At 35.7% G+C, this 21,333-nt stretch overlaps 1 long non-coding RNA gene across 1 annotated transcript; it reads left to right on the forward strand.

The window, feature by feature from the left end:
- Window positions 1-237: 237 nt before the first annotated feature.
- LOC123225799 lies at window positions 238-20,792 on the forward strand. Its single transcript, XR_006504199.1, has 9 exons — window positions 238-783; window positions 1,837-1,897; window positions 2,632-2,729; window positions 3,970-4,066; window positions 4,323-4,415; window positions 4,536-4,572; window positions 5,629-5,689; window positions 19,050-20,377; window positions 20,621-20,792. It is a non-coding gene; the product is annotated as an uncharacterized LOC123225799 (long non-coding RNA).
- Window positions 20,793-21,333: the final 541 nt, after the last annotated feature.

Here is a 21,333-nt window from a genome sequence, read left to right on the forward strand (position 1 = left end):
CTACTTCTTAAATAACTCTTAATTCTCAAAGCAATATCCTATTATTGTGCCAAAGTTGTTAGATTGTGATTAGGTTTTTTCTAGTCTTATATTTTTTGTTTATTAAGTTTCTGCAATGGCTTTAATGTTGTGTTTCTTTTCTGTAGTGGACTCTTTTCTTATTCTTTAGTTGCTGCTTTGTGCAAATTTGATATTTTTTTATTTTTGTTCTATGGTTTGTTTAGGACTTTGTGCTGATAACATTTTGTTTATGGAATAGTTGTAATATGTACTGATTTGGATATTAAGTGTTCCTTCTCTTATTTTTTATTAAAATGAAAATTTTAAATAGTTGTAATGGGGATTGGGTGCTGTCAAAACGTAAAAAGTTGATTTTTTTGTGTGTTTTAGATACGAAGGAAGTTGAGTTTAAGGAGAATGTTAGAATATGTGTGTATATGGGTGAGACTGTCAGTTTTGCAATGTAATGTGTTGTAATTGCTAATTGAGAAGGAAAGAAGGGCCAAATGTCTATATTTTATACAGATTTCATTTTAATAAAAATTAGGAATCTCTCCCCTCATTCCAGAGTTTTACTTTAGTCTAGTGTTAGCTTTTCTCTTCATTTTTCTTCCATTTTCTCACCGATTAAATCACTTTTCCACACCTCCCATATCAAGGTTCTCTTCCCCCTTTCTCTCATTTCATTTCTCGCTAAATTCTTCATCCACCATCCTCCCACCCCCCATGACATTACAATGCGCTGCCACTAATTTTAGATCTCGTCTCTTCTAGCATGGAAAGGTAAACATTCCTTGTTTCCTTTTATCTTTTCAATTTCAGTTCAAAATAGTTTAGGGTTTCCATTTTTTTTTTAATTTTTTGACTTAAATTATTTGATATCATACTAAATTATATGAATTCAATTAACAAAAAGGTAAAAAATCAATCAGAAAGTATGTTAAGTTAGTAGACATTTTTTGTGAGATTAATTGAAGGCACTCAAGACTTGCAAGTTAGCCTAAATTGTTATTTGCGAGCGATGCAAGATGTGACAGATAAACTTCTCATTTATGACATTCCTTATACAGCTAGATATGCAGTTCTTATATGCCACATTTCCATTAAAGCTTGGTGTGTTCTGACAGTATAACCTAGCCATCATAGAAATCCTGCCATAACAGTTGCAGGGAATATAGACTTTCTCATAAATCTATTCCCAATTCAAGTACATGTGCATCTGATTTTTTCTTCGAGAAAACTTCTTTTCTCTAGAATTGTGCGTGTTGTAGGGCAAATAATTCAATGTTTCATCAGCTCAACAACTAATACTGTCTATTGTAATTACAATATTACTATATTTTATTCTACTTGACCTCTATCATTTAAGGATCATTACTAAAATTCAACATAAGCAAGTAATTAATAATACTCTGCTTTTTTTTTTTTTCAGTTCAGAATATTCTATTGTAATATGACAATTCTCCCTAAATTAGTCAATTTGTTTAGGTATTTCTTTTCTCTCTTTATAATTTTCTACCCAAATTTCTTCCTTTCCTAATTCTTTACTCACGTTCTGTTGCTGCAGTATGTCTATATTGATTCAGCTACTGATTTTTTGTATGGAAAATTCAATTTCCTTCTTTCGTTGTAGATCTCCTAAGTGTTTTATGTGCTTATTTCTAATTTTGACTAGCCTTTTTTTAATTGGATGTTTAAGAATATTACATGGATGATTTTGGAACATGCTTTTCTTAATCCTTATTTTTGGTAACTATATTTCTTTTTCCATTGTATTCATTCTTATGGCTGCTCTTTTATAATTAGTAGCATAATCCATTGCTAATGATAATGCAGAAGAAATTTGTCCGTTTCATCACTTTAACTGGATGTGGAGGCATTTAATCTTGGATTTAAGGTAAGAAACAGCTGATTTGGTTTTAATTGAAAACTTTTGTCATATTATATTGCTCCAATATGGCTTTGTTATCATAATTTTTATTTACTTGTTGCAACAATGATGGTGGTTGCTTTTGCGTGATCTAAGACCTTCTCTTTCCTTTCACATGGGGTTTTTTTTTTCCCCCCCGGTGAATGACGATGATGGAAATTGTGGATATAGCTGTAAATTTATATGTTTGGTTTATGCCTTTTGATGTGGTGGGTTTATGGAAACCATTTAACTGTATGATGTTTTAGTTACTTTTTTTTGTCATGAAAAAGAAAAAAACCTATAATTGATACACAATGGAACCAATGGTTTTTCATTGACTTTGGAAATAACCTTTACCATATTTTCTAGGTTGCACTTATGCACTTGTGTATCTCACTATTTCTCATCCTGAAAATGAAAGAATACTCTACTTCCTACTCACTCTATATAAAATTAGCTTCATCTTGATTGTCTTCTTGATTTTTAATTGGCATGAAATAATGTTGGCGGTGTTAACTTTTAGCTCTCTCATGAATATTTCTCAGTAAATGTTACCTGAAGCATTATCTGTGACAGGATGGTAGTATGCTTCTGTATGGATTGGATATGTCAAAAATTATTTAGCCTAGAGCTACTTTGGATTTCTCTCAAGAAATTATGTAGCCTAGGCTTCACTAGAACCATTCCTAACTGACACTCCTCTTGACTTACCTTTCCAGTGTAAGAGTCCCCTTAAAATGCTCTCGATATTGAATCCAAGGTCAGGGAGTGGTCGTTCTTGTAATGTTTTCTGTCAGATTATACAACCAAACATTCGGTGTGTTTCTCCTCTTTTTTGATCTTTAATATGCTAGTTATCTTTGTTTATGCTTATATATGCTAGTATATATATTTATCATGCTTGAGGCCATCAATGCAAATACTTGATCTCTTTCTTTTCCTTATTAAGCTCATTAATTTGATGAATAAGATCATTTTATGTCTGAAATAGTCATATTCTGTTGCTGTATTATGGCTTTATTATTGTTTTGTTGCTGCAGTATGGTTTCAATTGGTTTTTGCATGCTTTATTTTGTGTTTTGGTTTTGTTGTTTGACTTAGTATTACTTTTTTTTTTCCAGCTGCTAGAGAACATGATAGAGTGAGAAGAACAGTCAAGGCATACAGTCACTTAATTTAAATTTTTGGTTATTGTGTGATTTAAGATGTATCATTTGTTAGTTTGTGTTTAATTAGATTTTTGGGAAATGTTTAGGAGCATTGATGGGAAATGAATAGGAGTTTTCATGACAGCATTTTGTTTTTGGAAAAGTTGTGGATGCTTTTTTTTTTTTTTATTGTTTTATTTTATGCTTTATTATCTTGTTTTGTAGAACGGCAACAAGAATAGAAATAGGAAATGATGTTGGATTAGTAACAGAAGTTTGAATGGTATAGGAAAAGGAATGGTAACATAAGATGGTATAGGAATGAGATCACAAACCCACCACATAGTTTGTTGTGGTGGGTTTATGGAATCCATTTAACTGTATGACGTTTTAGTTATTTATTTTTGTCATGAAAAGGAGAAAAACCTATAATTGATACACAATGGAACAATTGGTTTTTCATTGACTTTGTAAATAACCTTTACTATATTATTTAGGTTGCTTTTTACTCGATAAACATCGTAATTATTGAAATTTTTAGTATCATGCATGGTTTACCAGTTACAGGTCTAAACTTGTGTATCTCACTATTTCTCATACTGAAAATGAAAGGGCACTCTACTTCCTGTTCACTCTAGATAAAATTAGCTTCATCTTTGTTGTCTTCTTTATTATTAATTGGAATGAAATAATGTTTTAGTTTTAATTTGTAGCTCTCTCATGAATGTTTCTGGGTAAATATTACCTGAAGCATTGTCTGTGACAAGTTGGTAGTATGCTTCTGTGTAGATTGGATAAGTCAAAAATTATGTAGCCTAGAGATACTTTGGATTTCTCTGCAGAAATTATGTAGCCTAGGCTTCATTAGAACTATTCCTAACTGACACTCCTCATGACTGGCCTTTCCAGTGTAAGAGTCCCTTTAAAATGCTCGTGAGATTGAATCCAAGGCCAGGGAGTGGTTGTTCTTGTAATGTTTTCCATGGGATTATACAACCAAAATTAGGTGTGTTTCTTCTCTTTTATGGACTTCAATATGCTTGTTATCTTTGTTTTTCCTTATATTTGCTATAATATATATTTATCATGCTCGAGGCTATGAATGCAAATACTTGATCTCTTTTGAAGGATTTTTAAACCCACATGTAATGCAAAAATCGTCAATGGCATTATCTGCCATTTATTAATGCCATTCCATTATCTACTTTTTCGATGTCCATTTTTTATGACCACCAGGTGATCTTTTTGTTTATGCCCACCAGGAACCTGGTTGTAACATTTGATGGAGATGGAGCAGTAATTGTTTACCTGATGGGCTTTAGTACTTGACAATTTTATTTCAATTAATAGTTCAGGTATTTAATATTATCAGTAATGATGTTACCTTTTCTTTTCTGGTGCTCTCTCATTTATATATTTGCATGATTTACTTTGTGTTTGGTTGTGGTGTATTCCTTTTCTTGATTTTGTTTAAGAGCTAGAGAGCACGACAGGGTGGGAAGAGCAGTTAAGGTATACCATTACTCATTGTAAATTTTTGGTTATTGTGTGACTTAAGACATATCATTTGCCTAATTTGGGTTAGGGCTTGGTGGGTTTGAGTTTAGCTTCCAATATCATGTAATTTTGTTGACTCCTTTTGTGTTTTTCATGAGACTTTTGTATGTTATTCATAAGACTTTTGTCATGTTATGTTGTTATGATATGCTGTAATTTTTTTGTTTTTCTAATTCTATGTTGTTGCAATATGTGTTTATTATTTAATTTTAGTTATAGTTGTTTCATAGTTTGTGTTTTATTACATTTTTCAAAAATTTCTAGTAGTTTTGATGTTAAATGTTTAGGAGTTGATTATAACTTTTTTTTTTTTTTGGGAACACTCATGGATGCTTTATTTTCATTTTTATTATCTTGTGTAATTATATTCATGTTCAATTTTGTAAAACTGTTACAATTATAGGAACAGTAATAAGATTAGGCACAGCTGTCGGAAATAATTCATTTTTCATCATCTCAACAACTAAGATTGTAGTTTGTAATTACAATATTACTATATTTTATAGTTATACTTGGCTGCTATCATTTAAGGATCATTACTAAAATTCAACATAAGCAAGTAATTAATAACACTGTGCTTTTTTATTCTTTTTTTGTGATTTTTCAATTCGGTATATTCTATTGTAATATGAATATTCTCGCTAAATTAGACTATTTGTTTAGGTATTTCTTTTCTCTCTTTATAATTTTCTACCCAAATTTCTTCCTTTCCTAATTCTTTACTCACGTTCTGTTGCTGCAGTATGTCTATATTGATTCAGCTACTGATTTTTCGTTTGGAAAATTCAATTTCCTTCTTTTGTTGTAGATCTCCCAAGTGTTTTATGTGCTTATTTCTAATTTTGACTAGCCTTTTTTTAATTGGATGTTTAAGAATATTACATGGATGATTTTGGAACATGCTTTTCTTAATCCATATTTTTGGTATCTATATTTCCTTTTCCATTGTATTCATTCTTATGGCTGGTATTTTATAATTAGTAGCATAATCCATTGCTAATGATAATGCAGAAGAAATTTGTCCGTTTCATCACTTTAACTGGATGTGGAGGCATTTAATCTTGGATTTAAGGTAACAAACAGCTGATTTGGTTTTACGTGAATACTTTTGTCACATTCTATTGCTTCAATATGGCTGTCTTTTATAATTTTTTTTTAGTTGTTGTTGCAACAATACTGACGGTTGCTTTTGGTTCTTTTTTTTTTTTGGGGGGGGGGGGGGGGGGGGGTGGTGTGGTGAAAGACGATGATGAAAATTGTGGATACAGGTGTAAATTTATATGTTTGGTTTATGCCTTTTGTTGTGGTGGGTTTATGGAAACCATTTAACTGCATCATGTTTTAGTTACTTATTTTTGCCATGAAAAAAAAAAACCTATAATTGATACACAATGGAACAATTGGTTTTTCATTGACTTTGTAATTGTGAATTGAGAATATTATTTTCATATATTTCAGAGTACTGAACAGTACAATATATACAGTTTACAGAGAAGATATAACAGGAAATGAATCAATCAAATCCTTAACTAAATCAAATCAAATCCCTATAAATCAAATCAAATCAAATCCTAAATATATTATCTCCTAATATGCTTTGATATCCTTCCTAATATAACAGAATCGAATCAACACAATCAACACTCCCCCTCAAGCTGGAGCATATAAATCATATGCACCAAGTTTGTTACAAATGAAATTAATACGAGGCCCTCGAAGAGATTTAGTAAGTATATCCGCTAGCTGATCATTTGAATTGACATGACTTGAAGAGATACAACCAGACATAATCTTTTCTCTCACAAAATGACAATCGATTTCTATATGTTTTGTTCTTTCATGAAACACAGGATTTGAGGAAATATGAAGAGCAGCCTGATTATCACAAAATAATGACATTTGTGATATTTTTGTAAACTTTAATTCTTGGATCAACTGCTTCAACCAGATAAGCTCACAAGTGACTAAGGCCATAGCACGATATTCTGCTTCTGCACTAGATCTAGCGACAACATTTTGCTTTTTACTTTTCCATGATATTAGATTTCCTCCAATTAATACACAATACCCAGAAGTAGATCGTCTGTCAGATGGAGAACCTGCCCAGTCAGCATCTGAGTACCCAACGATCTGAGTATGTCCTTTATTCTCATATAACAGTCCTTTTCCAGGTGTCCTCTTAATGTACCTCAAGATACGAATAACTGCATCCCAATGACTATTACATGGAGACTGAAGGAATTGACTTACCACACTAACAGCAAAAGAAATATCTGGTCGTGTGATTGTGAGATAATTAAGTTTTCCAACGAGTCTTCGATATCTCCCAGGATCTGTAAGTGGCTCCCCCTGTTCGGGTAAGAGCTTAGTATTAGGATCCATAGGAGAGTCTATAGGTTTGCAATCTAACATCCCAGTTTCTTGCAGAATATCCAATGCATACTTCCTTTGAGAGATGACAATTCCAGATTTAGACTGGGCGACTTCTATACCAAGAAAGTATCTGAGTGGGCCCAAATCTTTGGTTTGAAAATTATTAAACAAATGCTTCTTTAATTGTTCAATACCCTCTTGATCATTTCCTGTAATAACAATATCATCAACATAGACCACTAAATAGATACATTTGTCGTGTGGAGTATGTCTATAAAATACTGAATGATCAGATTCACTCCGTCGCATACCAAATTCTTGAATAACAGTACTAAACCGACCAAACCAAACGCGAGGAGATTGTTTTAAACCATATAGAGACCGACGAAGTTTACAAACCAATCCAGACTCCCCCTGAGCAACAAAACCAGGAGGTTGCTCCATATAAATTTCTTCTTGCAGTTCACCATGAAGAAGGGCATTCTTGATATCTAACTGATGCAAAGGCCAATGGCGAATGGCAGCCATAGAAAAAAATAGGCGAACAGAAGACATTTTAGCAACCGGAGAGAAAGTCTCATAATAGTCAAGACCATATGTCTGAGTGTATCCTTTAGCAACCAACCGTGCTTTCAACCTGTCAATCTGACCATCAGGACCAACTTTAATAGTATAGATCCACCGACATCCAACTGTTGAGTGACCAGGAGGCAAAGGAACCAGTTCCCAAGTATTATTAGCATGTAGAGTAGACATCTCATCCACCATTGCTTGTCGCCATCCGGGATCAGATAATGCCTCATGAACAGTAGCAGGGGTAGATATAGATGATAAAGTGGACACAAACGCATAGTATGGTGAAGATAAACGATGATAACTTAGAAAGTTATAGATGGGATGAGGATTACGAGTTGAGCGCATACCTTTGCGAATAGCGATGGGAAATTGATCATCAGGAGGTAAGACCGCAGAGACAGAAGATTCTGGAGCAGGAAGCGAGTGCACCGGGTCTTGAGAGACTGTCTCACCTGAAGGAGAAGCAAGGCCATCACCTGTAGAATGACTAGTGGGTGGAAGATCTGCACTAGTCGGAGATTGGTTAGTTGAAGGGTGTGAATTTATTAGGGGAACAATATAGGACACAGGAAGAACTTCTGTAATAGGAGACTTGTCTAGTTGAGAAGAAGACGAAAAATAAAGAGAAAACTCAAAAAATGTAACATCTGCAAAAAGGTAGTAACGACGTGTAGTAGGAGAATAACATCGATAACCTTTTTGAAGACGCGAGTATCCAAGAAAAACACATTTAATAGAACGAGCAGACAATTTATCTCGACCAGGAGATAAGTCATGAACAAAACATGTACACCCAAAGACACGAGGTTGAAGAGGAAACAATGACTGATCAGGATATAAAATAGAGTGAGGTACCTGATCCTGCAAGACTGAAGAAGGCATTCTATTAATTAAGAAACAAGCAGAAATAACAGCATCAGCCCAAAAACGAAAAGGCACATGACTATGTATGAGTAAAGTACGGGCAGTTTCAATAAGATGCCTATTTTTACGTTCGGCAATCCCATTTTGCTGAGGAGTATGAGCACAAGATGATTGATGTAGAATGCCCTTAGATGCCAGAAATTTAGTAAAGGGAGCAGAAAAATATTCACTGGCATTATCACTACGAAGAGTACGAATAGTAGTAGAGAATTGTGTTTCAATTTCAGCACAAAAGGATTGAAAAATAGAAAATAATTCAGATCTATTCTTCATTAAAAATAACCAAGTGCAACGCGAATAATCATCAATAAATGTAACAAAATATTGAAAACCTAAAGTAGACACGACTCTACTAGGACCCCATACATCAGAATGGACTAATTCAAAAGGTGATGTAGCCCGATTATTGACACGTCTTGGAAAGGATATACGAGTATGTTTTCCAAGTTGACAAGACTCACAATTAAAGGATGATAAATGTGACAAACCAGGGACCATCTGCTGTAGTTTTGACAAACTAGGGTGACCCAAACGATTGTAAAGAAGTGTTGGAGACTCAGTGATGGCACATGCTACAGAATCAGGTGGATTTAGTCGGTAGAGGCCCTGTGACTCACGTCCTATGCCAATCATCCGACCCGTACTGCGGTCCTGTATAAGAACAGAGTTATTAGTAAATGTAATTGTACAATTTAGGGAACGGGTAAGTTTGCTAACAGAAATAAGGTTAAATGGACAGTCAGGGAGGTAAAAGACAGACTCCAAAGGCAAGAGTGGAAGAGGATGAGCACAACCTACCGCTTTGGCAGTAACGATAGACCCATTAGCTAATGTTACAGTAGGTAAGGAAGTACTCTTAGTAAAGTGAGAGAGTAAACGAGGGTTACCAGAGATATGATCAGAGGCACCAGAATCAAGGATCCATGACTCGGAAGAAGAAGATTGAGTGAGGCATACAACTGAATTACCTGGATGAGCAATCGAAGCAATAAAAGATGAAGGTTGTTTTGCGCTCTGATATCGGAGATAATCTTCAAGATCAGCACCTGTGAGTGTCAAAGATGGTGGAGACTGCACTCTAATAGGATAATCATAAGTCTGAAAAGTATTCGTAGTTTGAAGAGGACGACCATAGAGTTTATGACACTTGTCTCTGGTGTGACCCCATTTGTGACAATAATTGCACTTTGGTCGAGTTTCACTCCCATTGCGCTCACCTGGTTTGGAGCTTTCAATGAACATGGTGAATCACGAATTAGAAAATAGAAGAAGCTTTCTGAAACCAAGAAAAGTGAAGATCCGAAGAAATTGAGGCCCACAAACTGATCAGAAGACTGTTGAATCGAGAAACAAAGCCTTCGGAATGCGTGAACTATTCTGTGACGTCACCGGCGACGCGTGGAGCAGCTAGTGGAGATGGGTCTTCAACAGAACTAACCACCGGCGTCTACTGAGTCAATTGGCGGCGGCGGTGTAGTTCCACGTGCGCCGGAACAGTAGATCGAAGCTTATGTTTCAAGCGGAAAAACGGTTGGCGCGTGTAGAATCTTCCGGCGTCGGATGACTGCAAACTCACCACAGATGGACTCGTCGGCGTCGTCTGAGTTCAACAGAAGAGGCGGTGTCGGTGCACTGTCGCCGGAACAGGAGATCGGCGTCGGAAGATACTGAGAGATTGAGCGGCGCGTGTAGGCGCGTGGAACGTCGAACGATGATGTTGCTTTGACGGATGTGTCGGCGAAAAAATCCTGATCACACTGGTATATGCACGATCACCGGAAAAACAATGGAAGCACAGTGATCGGAGAAGCAGTGGAGAAAAGACTTGGATTCGCCGGAAATTAAGTTGAGAACGCCAGAAAAATTTAAATGTTAGGCTCTGATACCATGTGAATTAAGAATATTATTTTCATATATTTCAGAGTACTGAACAGTACAATATATACAGTTTACAGAGAAGATATAACAGGAAATGAATCAATCAAATCTTTAACTAAATCAAATCAAATCCCTATAAATCAAATCAAATCAAATCCTAAATATATTATCTCCTAATATGTTTTGATATCCTTCCTAATATAACAGAATCAAATCAACACAATCAACAGTAATAACCTTTACTATATTATTTAGGTTGCTTTTTACTTGATAAATGTAGTAATTATTGAAATTTTAAGTATCATGCATAGTTTACCAGTTGCACTTTTGCACTCGTGTATCTCACTATTTCTCGTAGTGAAAATGAAAGGGTACTCTGCTTCCTGTTCACACCATATAAAATTAGCTTCATCTTGATTGTCTTCTTGATTATTAATTAGCATGAAATAATGTTTTAGTTTTAATTTGTATCTCTCTCATGAATATTTCTGGGTAAATATTACCTGAAGCATTGTCACTTAATTTAAATATCTGGTTATTGTGTGATTTAAGATGTATCATTTGTTAGTTTGTGTTTTATTAGATTTTTGGGAAATGTTTAGGAGCATTGATGGGAAATGAATAGGAGTTTTCATGATAACATGTTCTTTTCGGATTAGTTGTGGAAGCAGTTTTTTTTATTGTTTTATTGTATTTTTTATTATCTTGTTTCATTATCTCCTTTGAATGGTATAGGAAAAGGAATGGTAACATAAGGTGGTATAGGAATAAAAATAGAAGTCGAAGTTGGAATTGTTTATAAATTCTCTTTTTTTTAATTTTTTTCCCATTCCTTATTTTCCAGTAGTAGTTCTCATATAGACCTGGTAATACGTGTCATCGAATTATGTTCAGATTTTGTGTTAAAAATCCTCAACTCTAACCTGGCTAGAATTAAAATCGGATCGAAATTTTTTAACCTTAATCCAATTCTTTAATATTCAAGTTGACCCGATTCAACTCAAATTGACTTGAATTTATCTATTGTTTTTACTCTTTAAAGTGTTTTTATCGTTTTAATTTTTTTACCAAATTATCCAAACATATTATTAATAAAATACACAATATAACATTTTGTTTTAGGCCAAAAGACTATTTCCCACCGAAGGTTTGGTGCAAACTCACTTAACCACCCAGTAATTTTTTAAAATCCAAATATTTACCCCTCTGTTAAATTTCACTATTATTGTGAGAAATAAAATTGTCATTTTATAAAAATATTTAAAAAAGCTATAAATTAATCATATTTTTGCCCACCAAGTTTAAAAACTAACATTTTACCCCACCAGGATTAAGACTTAACAATTTTACCCCACTTTTCCCCACAATCGACATTTCTCCCCTAGGGCCTTTGCAGCAGCTGTCGACAGACGAAGATAACGACGACCGCAACATTCTCCCTCCCTTCCGGCTTCTCTCTCAGCAATTTGCTCGAGGAAATGAAGAGGGTTGTTGAATCTGCTCAGAGACTGAGAGGTAAATTATGCAGTCATTCTTATTTTAAGCTACCATTCCGTCTCCAAAGTCTTATGAATGTTGCTGCAAGTTGAAGGACAAAACTTTTGCTTCTCCCTGCTACAGATTGAAGTGATGTCGAGGTGATGTAGGGAGTTCTCAACATCATTTCAATCTAACAAAAATGGTTAATTACAGAACTCCCGACATCACTTTAAAATAACAAAATACAGAATTCATGATAGAGCAATCTGTTAGGAACCCAGCTCTTATTCAACCAAAACACAAAATCAAAACACGAAAAACATAATAAACTAAAATATTTTATTAATTAAAACATTACAAGATAAACCAAACAATTCGAGGAGTTCGGAACCTCTCATTTTTCGGCCATTCGAGGCGCCGAAGACCTCCCATTTTCCGGCCATTCGAGGCGTCGGAGACCTCCCTAAATCAGCCAAAGGTGGCTGTCCTCAAACCCAAACCCTAATATTTTTCTTCTCTTCCCTTTTTTGAAACCTAACACATACATTTATAATAAAAATGAACCATTGGATTGATGACAAGTGTCTCAATCCTAACATTTCCCACCCCTTCAAAATCATCTTGTCCTCAAGATGAGTTTTCTATTTTTTTTTTTAATATTTTAATAAACTAAAATATTTCTCCGCACCACTGTTTTTACTTTTAATTTTTTTTTTTTCTCTTCCCAACGCCCCATATCCTCTTTTTCTCTTCCCAATAAAGTTCTGCCTTCTCCTGTTTTTTTTTTTTTCTTTCCCAGCAGCCACACCACATCACATCTCTCATTCTCCTTTTCCAACAAGCCACCGCCAGTGCCCTCCAGCCCTCTTTTTAATTTTTTTTTTTTCTCTCTTTTCTCTTTCTTCTCCTTTTCGTTTTCTTTTCTTCTTTCTTCTCCTTCGTCCTTCTTTCTTCTTCCTTCTGCTTTCTCTATTTTTGTTTTTTTTTTTTTTTGGGTTCCGCCGACGTTTCATTTTCTTTTTCTTCTTCTATTTTTGCGCTTTCGGACTCATTTCTCCCTGTGATGATTTTTCTTCAAGTCAGCCTCCTCCATGAACATCTTCCGGCGACTCATCACTTTTCCGACCATTATCTATCTTCTCCGTTGGATCGAACGCGCTCTGATACCATTTGTTAGGAATTCAGCTCTTATTCAAGCAAAACACAAAATCAAAACACGAAAAACATAATAAACTAAAATATTTCATTAATTAAAACATTACAAGATAAACCGAACAATTCGAGGAGTTCGGAACCTCCCTGGCGCTAGGAGGGGCCCAAATGATACGAACCTTAGGAGAACCACACCTCAAAAACTAGCTATTGAAATGGGAGAGCCCAAGGCCATATAAACCCCACATTAGTTGCTCATACTTTCCAATGTGGGATCCAAGTCTCAGACCTTGCACTTGGGATCTTAACACAATCACAAAGCATAAATCACAGCATCACAGAGCAAGTCTCATTTCTAGCATTCGAGAGGTTGGCCTCTCCCCTTTTTGCTATTTTCTTCCCTCCTTTTCTCTCTCTTTCCAAGGCCTAATATCTTCTTCTCTATTCTGTAATAGTTATTACTCCCTCCACGTGTTACCACTTCAACTTCAGAATTTCTTGTGGTCCCCATGGTTTGTTGATTGTACTCTATGTCATTCCTTGGTAGTTGGTAGTTGTTTGTTGCTTGTTGCTTGTTACTTGTTGCTTGTTGTTTGTTACTTGTTGCTTGTATGCATCTTTGTTGCTAGGTGCTGGACACGTGTAGCTTCTAATAGGTTGGTATTTGTACTTCCTACCTTCCTTCTTTTCTTCTTCCTCACATAAATACTGCACCTAACATTGCCCCACCCATCACGAGGCACATTGTCCCTAAGGTGTAGTTGAGGAAAAAGCCGAAATACATTCTTATATAATTCCTACGAACATTCATGATCGGGTAGTCCTTGCCATTTAATAGGCAGTTCCAGTTCTCCGTGGGAAGAGTATCTGTGTTTCAATACCTTCTTGGGTTGAACTTCTAATTCCACTCCTTCATTCAACCCCTCAGGTAATGGCTGACTCCTCACATTCTGTCCTAAGTTTTTTTTGAGCTATAAGACATGGAATGTGTGATGTATTTTGGTTGAATCGGGGAAGCCTCGGTTTGTATGCCACCTTTCCAATCCTCTCGAGTACCTCATATGGACCATAGTAACAAGAACTCAATTTCTCATTTATGCGTGATGCCAAGGAGCGAAAGCGATAGGGCTGCAACTTAAGGAATACATAATCTCCCATTGCAAACTCCACTTCTCTTCTTTTCTTATCATTGAATTTTTTCATCCTCTCTTGAGCACGATTTAAGTTACTTTTGAGGTCGTCTAGGATCAAATTTCTCTCTCGAATAATGGTATTCACCTCTTCTATTTTCGATTCCTCTTCCACCCACCAGAGAAGTGGCGGTGGATCTCTCCCATAAAATACTTTGAAGGATGTCTTCCCCACCAAACCATAAAATGATGTGTTATACCAGTAACATCTTAGCTACCCCCAACAGAAACATCTAAGGTAGGTCTCTAAACTTCGGTTCACCAATTCGGTTTGTCCATCCGTTTGTGAATGATAGGATGAATTGAATTTTAGAGAGGTTCCCGCTGCCCTAAATAATTCCTTCCAGAATTTGTTCATAAAAACACGGTCTCAATCAGTAACAATAGTGCGGGGAAACCCATGCAATTGAACAACCTCCCGAATAAAAACACCTGCGATATCCTTGGCTATGAAAAGGTGTTTTATCACCAAAAAGTGAGCATGTTTTGGTAATCTATCTACTACAAGTAAAATAGTATCAACACTGCTTACTTTTGGTAACCCCATTATAAAGCCCATTGACACATCCTCCCATATTTTTGAAGGTATGGGAAGTGGTTGTAATAATCCCATCGGCGTTGTGGCTTCATACTTCATTCTCTGACATATTTCACACTCTCTAACATACCTCTTGATATCTATCTTCTTACCTTCCCAATAAAATACTGAAGTTATTCTCTTGTAGGTTCGAATATACCTCGAATGACCTCCACACAAGGATGAATGGAATTCATGAAGAAATTGAGGGATGAATCTGGATGTTGTCGGCAGTATTACTCTTCCTTGATAAATTAGAGTTTCGTTTCTGAAGGAAAAACACTGATGAGCTGTAGAATCATTCTGTAATTGTTGAATAATTTGCTGTAATCTCTTATCTTTGTTAACCTCATGTTGAATGTGTTCAATTCCTGTTACTTTGGCAGCAGATACTGCATGCAATTCATTCACAAAATTAGGATTTCGAGACAATGCGTCTACTGTTTTATTTTCACACCCTAGCTTGTAAATAATCTCAAAATCAAAATCCAACATTTTTACTAACCACCGTTGTTGATCTTACCCCATAACCTTCTGATTTGTTAAGAATTGAAGACTTTTTTTATCAGTTCAAACTTTAAAATGCCTACCCAGCAAATAGTGTCTCCACTTTTGGAAAGTTATGACAATGGCCATTAACTCTTGTAGATTGAGTTGCCCTGATTTCGAATAGACAAGGTTTTGCTTAAATATGCTATCGACCTCCCTTCTTGCATAAGGACGACACCCAATCCAACTCCTAACGCATTTATTTCTACTAAAAATTCCTTTGAAAAATCTAGCATAGCCAACACGGGGACTGTCATCATAGCTGTTTTTAAGGTTTTGAAGGCTCGCTGTGCATCATTGTTCTAATTGAATGCATTCTTCCTTAGGAGATTCATTAGTGGTGCTGTAATTTTCCCATAATTTTTTACGAATCGCCAATAATAGCCCGTCAACCCAAGGAATCCTCTTAAGTCTCACAAGTCACGTGAGATTGGCTAGGAAACCATGTCTCGAATTTTCTTTGGATCCATTTCGACTCCCTTCTTTGATACTATGTGTCTGAGGTACTCCACTTGATCTTGGCCAAAAGAACATTTCTTTTTGTGCACCATAAGTTGATGGTCCTGCTAAAGATTGAAAACAATTCTCAAATGCAAAAGATGATCTTCAAATCCCTTGTTATATATTAGAATTTCGTCGAAGAAAACTAAGACGAATTTACGCAAGGTCGGAAGATTTCATTCATCAAACTCTGGAATGTCGCGGGTGCATTGGTTAACCTGAAGGCCATGACAAGGAATTCGTAATGACCTTCGTGTGTTCTAAAAGTTGTTTTTTCTACGTCTTCTGCCTTATTTGAATCTGATGGTACCCAGACTTAAGGTCTAATTTACTAAATATCTTCGCCCCTACCAACTCATCTAATAGTTCATTGATCGTTGGAATCGGAAACCTATCTGGAATAGTGATACAGTTCAATGCTCAATAGTCAACACAAAATTGCCAACCTTTTTTTTTTTTCGACTAATATTATAGCACTTGAAAACAGACTCACACTCAGGTGTATCACCCCAACGGACAACATTTCTTGCACAATCTTTTCAATCTCGTTCTTTTGGTAATAAGGATACCGATAAGGCCTCAAATTGGGTGGTTGAACTCCGTCATATAATCTGATGGCATGGTCCTTTGCCTTTATTAGAGGGAGTCCATGTGGTTCTCTGAATAGTCTTTCAAATTCTGATAATAAATTCACAATTTCTGGCCTCATTTCCCTTGCTATTGTCACCTCCGTTTTTGCTTGATGTTCAACATGGCTACCATCCCAATCAAAGTGCATTGTTTGATTTCTCCAATTAACTTTGACCTCACCAAGTCGGCTTAACCAATCAATCCTTAATATAACATCTACTCCTCCTAATCGGAACGATAAAAAGTCTTGTGTAATGATGATGCGTTAAAATGATAAGGTTACCCTTTTACATTTCCTAACCCCTCTGCTTGTTTGTCATCCCTAAGTATCACCGTAAATCATGTCAAGCTCACTGGAATTCCCAGAGTTTTTACCAATTCTTCTGAAATAAAATTATGCGTAGCTCCACTGTCGATGAGAACCACTACCTCTTTCCCATTCAATTGGCCTAATAACTTCATAGTTTTGGGAGAGCTGAATCCAACTACCAAATTTGAATTCAAGAAAACTTCCATCTCTTTATCCTCTATTATTGTTTCCTCTTCAATCATGTCATCATCCTCTTCTAAGCCTTCTTTACTGCCTATCATGATCATCAACTACCTGAAATGACATTTGTGGCTTAGGAAGAATTTCTCGTTACAACGAAAACATAACCCTTTTTCCACCTTAAAGCGGTACTCTACATCAGATAGTCGTTAGTAACCATTGTCTCTCTTTGGGTTGGATGAGGAAGCACCAGAAGTTACTAGAGCTCTAGGAGTCGTCGACATAATAGGATGGGTTCCTATTTGTGTGAATGAAGGGAGTGAGATTGATTTTGTGAATGGTGTGGGTCAGGTACATTGACTGAATTTAGGCTAGAGGATTCACGAGTTTGGGGTGATGGGTTGAAAATTGTAATGTTGTTAGGCCTGGGTTGTGCATTGTGGGCAGGTGGAGTGGCCTGTGAAAAATGAGTAAATTTTAGTGGGTTAGGTCCTTGATCTATTGTTCAGAATGAAGTTCTTATTCTCCACTTGTCTAGCACGCTCCATTGTTTCTTCTAATGTCAGTGGATAAAACAGTTTGACTTCTGCTTGAATCTCTTCTAATAAGCCATTCATGAAGGCCACCGTCAAGGTTTCCTCAGACAACCCATCAACCATCAAAGATAAGACTTCAAATAGACTTTGAAAAGCCTGCACAGTTGTCATTTGTCGAAGAGTTAGCAGCTCCTCATACGGTGTCCCATCATCATCCGGTTCAAAACGTTTCAATACTTCATTCTTAAATTCCTCCCAACCTGAGAATGGTTGTCTCTTCCCTCTCCATGGCAACCAATGTAAAGTTTCTCCTTCCATGCATACCCCTGTCGTTGTCAACCTCTCTCTCTGCGTTAGACAGTTAACTTGAAAATAACGTTCTACCACCTTGAAATCCAATCCAGGGCTCTCTCCCCATTAAATAGCGGTAGTTCTAATCAGCGGTATTGGAAGTCTCGTTGGTTCCCATCATTTGTCTCTTCTTCCTCTCGAGCACAACGATTTATCCTTCCTCCTCCTGCTACCTCTTCGATTCTCTCTGGGGGTGGTATCGATGGTTACCTGGCCGGTGGTAAATACAAAGGGGAAGGTTCTGGCTGCATCGGGGCCTTACCCTTGTCACTTACTTCCCTCCCAAATGTTGTTTCCCTCAAGTCACACAGGCATTCTTTGATGGCCTCCATATTAGAACCGAAGGCTCCCATTTTGGAATTCAATTCCTCTATTTAGGATTTTACCCCTTTTCACTACTATCATTTCCGCCTCCAAAGTCTCTACTCGCAATTCCATTTGCGTCATGCTCTAATACCATGTGTTATAGACCTGGTGGTTGGATGCTTTGCTACCTCAATTCGGCACCCCTTTTCTTCAGTCCCAGACTTCTTTCTCAGTATCTCAGTCAAGTAAAAGGACTCAACAACAAAGTATTCAAGACGTTGTAATTGTATTTCAGATAGCGCTTATAAACATTGTGAATCTTGTACTACAATATTTGCTAGCAATACAATCCAAATATTCTGCAACTATTGTGTATATTTTCTTCTTGTCATCACAATAAAAAATATAGAGTTCTCAACATCATTTCAGTCTAATGAAAATAGTTAATTATAGAACCCCCAACATCACATCAAAATAACAAAACAAAATACAGAATCCATAATAGAGCAATCACAAAACATAAATCACAGCATCACAGAGCAGGTCCCATTTTTAACATTCGAGAGGTTGGCCTCTCCCCCATTGCTATTTTCTTCCCTCCTTTTCTTCGCTCTCTTTCCAAGGCCTAATATCTTCTTCTCCATTTGGTAGTAGTTGTTATACCCTCCACGTGTTGCCACTTCAGCTTCAGAATTCCTTGTGGTCCCTGTGGTTTGTTGATTGCACTCTGCATCATTCCTTAGTAGTTGGTTGTTGCTTGTGTGCATCTTTGTTACTGGTTGTTAGACACTTGTATCCAATTGAAACTACTAGAACTGCAACATTGTCCTACTAATTTTATTTTTCTGGTTACATTTGAAATTTTTACCAAATGTTTCCTTTTCAAGTTAGATCTAACTTACTTTTTTTTTCGTTTTCAGGGGCCTAAGTCACTTTTCCGTGAGTTGGACATAAAAGCTCCATTAAGACAACAATTATCCAATATAGTTATTCTGGAGTACCCTATAATTTATGTTTTTCTCCCTTCACAGAGCTATGATTTTGTGGTTGATTCATAGTCTCACTAGTAGGTCTATGCTTAGAGATCCTGTGAGCAATGACCCTTAAAGTGCAAGTATTCTGTTCAGGGAAAAGGAAATAAAAGGTGTTATCTCTACAAATCCTCAAGTCTGTGATATTATGAGGCATGTAAATCAAGTTCCATTGCCTGGAATCCCTAATGAAACCAATATGACTGAGCAGGAATTGAACAACTTGGATACACCTTCATTGACAAGAGTGGCAGCTGACATCATATTATATACAAACTCAGAGGTGGAGGAACAAGGAATGCTAAAAGATATGGAGTTTGATTTTGATCAAGGCTTAATAGATGCATACATGGATCTTATCGCTGAAATTAATCCTGATGACTTTCTTGGTTTGGATGATATATTTGCTAAGGAAGCATGTGGGCAAGAAACAGGAGATCTTTGAGCATTCAAAGAGAGATTATTTAAGGGAAGAGGAATTGGAGGAAGGAGAGATTGCAGAATGGTTGATAATCGTTGTTTTCCTTCAAAAGAATTTGACCAAAAAAATAAAGTATGAAAGAAGGATCTCCAAAATGTTTTTGCTTACTTTTCTTGATCATAGAGATTTGATGCCTCAGGCTCCCACTAGAGGTCATGAAGTAAAATCAAATATACTGTTGGCATGAAATATAGGGAAAAAAAATTTTAAATGCTTACCTTAAGTATTGAGCGCAAGAAGGCTATCACATATGAATATATATATCAACTGTAATCCGACGGCGAAGTTTAACTGAGACTATCAGCTCAAGCCTCAAGGCCATGGTTTTTTAATCAAATATATTGTTTTCATTATTTATAGAATTATTCATGATTCTAGTAATGAAAAGCTACTGTAAATTCATTTTCAGATTACCTTTCAAAATTTTTTTAGTCACCTTTTCTCATTCTCTTCCTCATTCCATACAAAGAGAACTTTGCAGCCCCAAATGTCTTGTTTAGCACATTATTAACATTTTCAGTGCCGATATATAGTATGAATATGGTCGTTCAACATCAAAGCCAATACACGTTGGATGCTTTCGTTGATTGCATTTGACGGTGCATATGATATTGGGTTGCCACTCTTAGCACTTATTAACGTTATCGTTAAGGAATCAGGATGGATAAAGCGAAGAGTATTTCATCTGAAAGGAGGTTGGCCTAGTCCACTGTCAATAACATACTTTGAATATATGGTATGTCACTGTTTTTCTTTTGTATTTGTAACTCAAAACATGTAAGTGACAATTTAAGAGTTCATAAAATATTTAATCAGTTTTATTTTATCATTATCAAGTGATGTGAGATAAAATTTTTTATTTATTTTGTTGATATAGGATTTATCTATAGATGTTACAATTAAGCATGATTTGTTCATAATTTTGTATTCTATTTATTGAGTAACTTTTTACTCACTCTCTTACTTCTTATATATACAGATACAAATGATCACAATGGCTACAATGCGAATAGTGGTCATCGAGAGTGGACACTGCATGAAGGTGTTTCAATCAATTTTTTATTATACTTTAGTTAATGTATCAAACTTATTTTCAATGTATTTAGCTACTCATTATATTTTTATTGTGATTGATGGTTATATTTCACATTTATGACATCTTTTTTACGTTTTTGCAAAATTTTCTTTAGGGGTATTGTGATAATTTTGTATATTTGGTAATGCATGCTGTGAATGGATTTTAATCATCAAATGAATACATGTTCATTTAATCAAAGTTAGTGACATTTTTCCTTGATAGGATGGTACTTTTGAAAAGAAGTATTTTATATAATAGCATTTTTTCCCTAATGATAAAATATTCAGAGTGGGGTGTTACATAATACAACAATTATGAATCAGTGTTCTCTTGCTTCCTAAATCCATCAATCTTTAATTAAGAATTCACCCAAATATTAGTAACAACAAAACAGAAAGAACACATTCATTAAGAAGGGTAAATCATTCCCACTTATTTGGTTTCTATCAAAGAATAGTTGTCGGTTGTTGCTCTTCTCTCATTGAAACAACCTCCTCTTGGTCGTCGATTATTGTTTCACTTACAAACAATCTCTTTCTTTGAGGCATAGAGAATGAGCAAAATTAGGGTTTAATGCAAGGGATCAACAATTTATATAGCATTTGATCTCATCC

The sequence above is a fragment of the Mangifera indica genome, chromosome 9 (genome assembly GCF_011075055.1).
Source record: "Mangifera indica cultivar Alphonso chromosome 9, CATAS_Mindica_2.1, whole genome shotgun sequence".
NCBI lineage: Eukaryota > Viridiplantae > Streptophyta > Magnoliopsida > Sapindales > Anacardiaceae > Mangifera > Mangifera indica.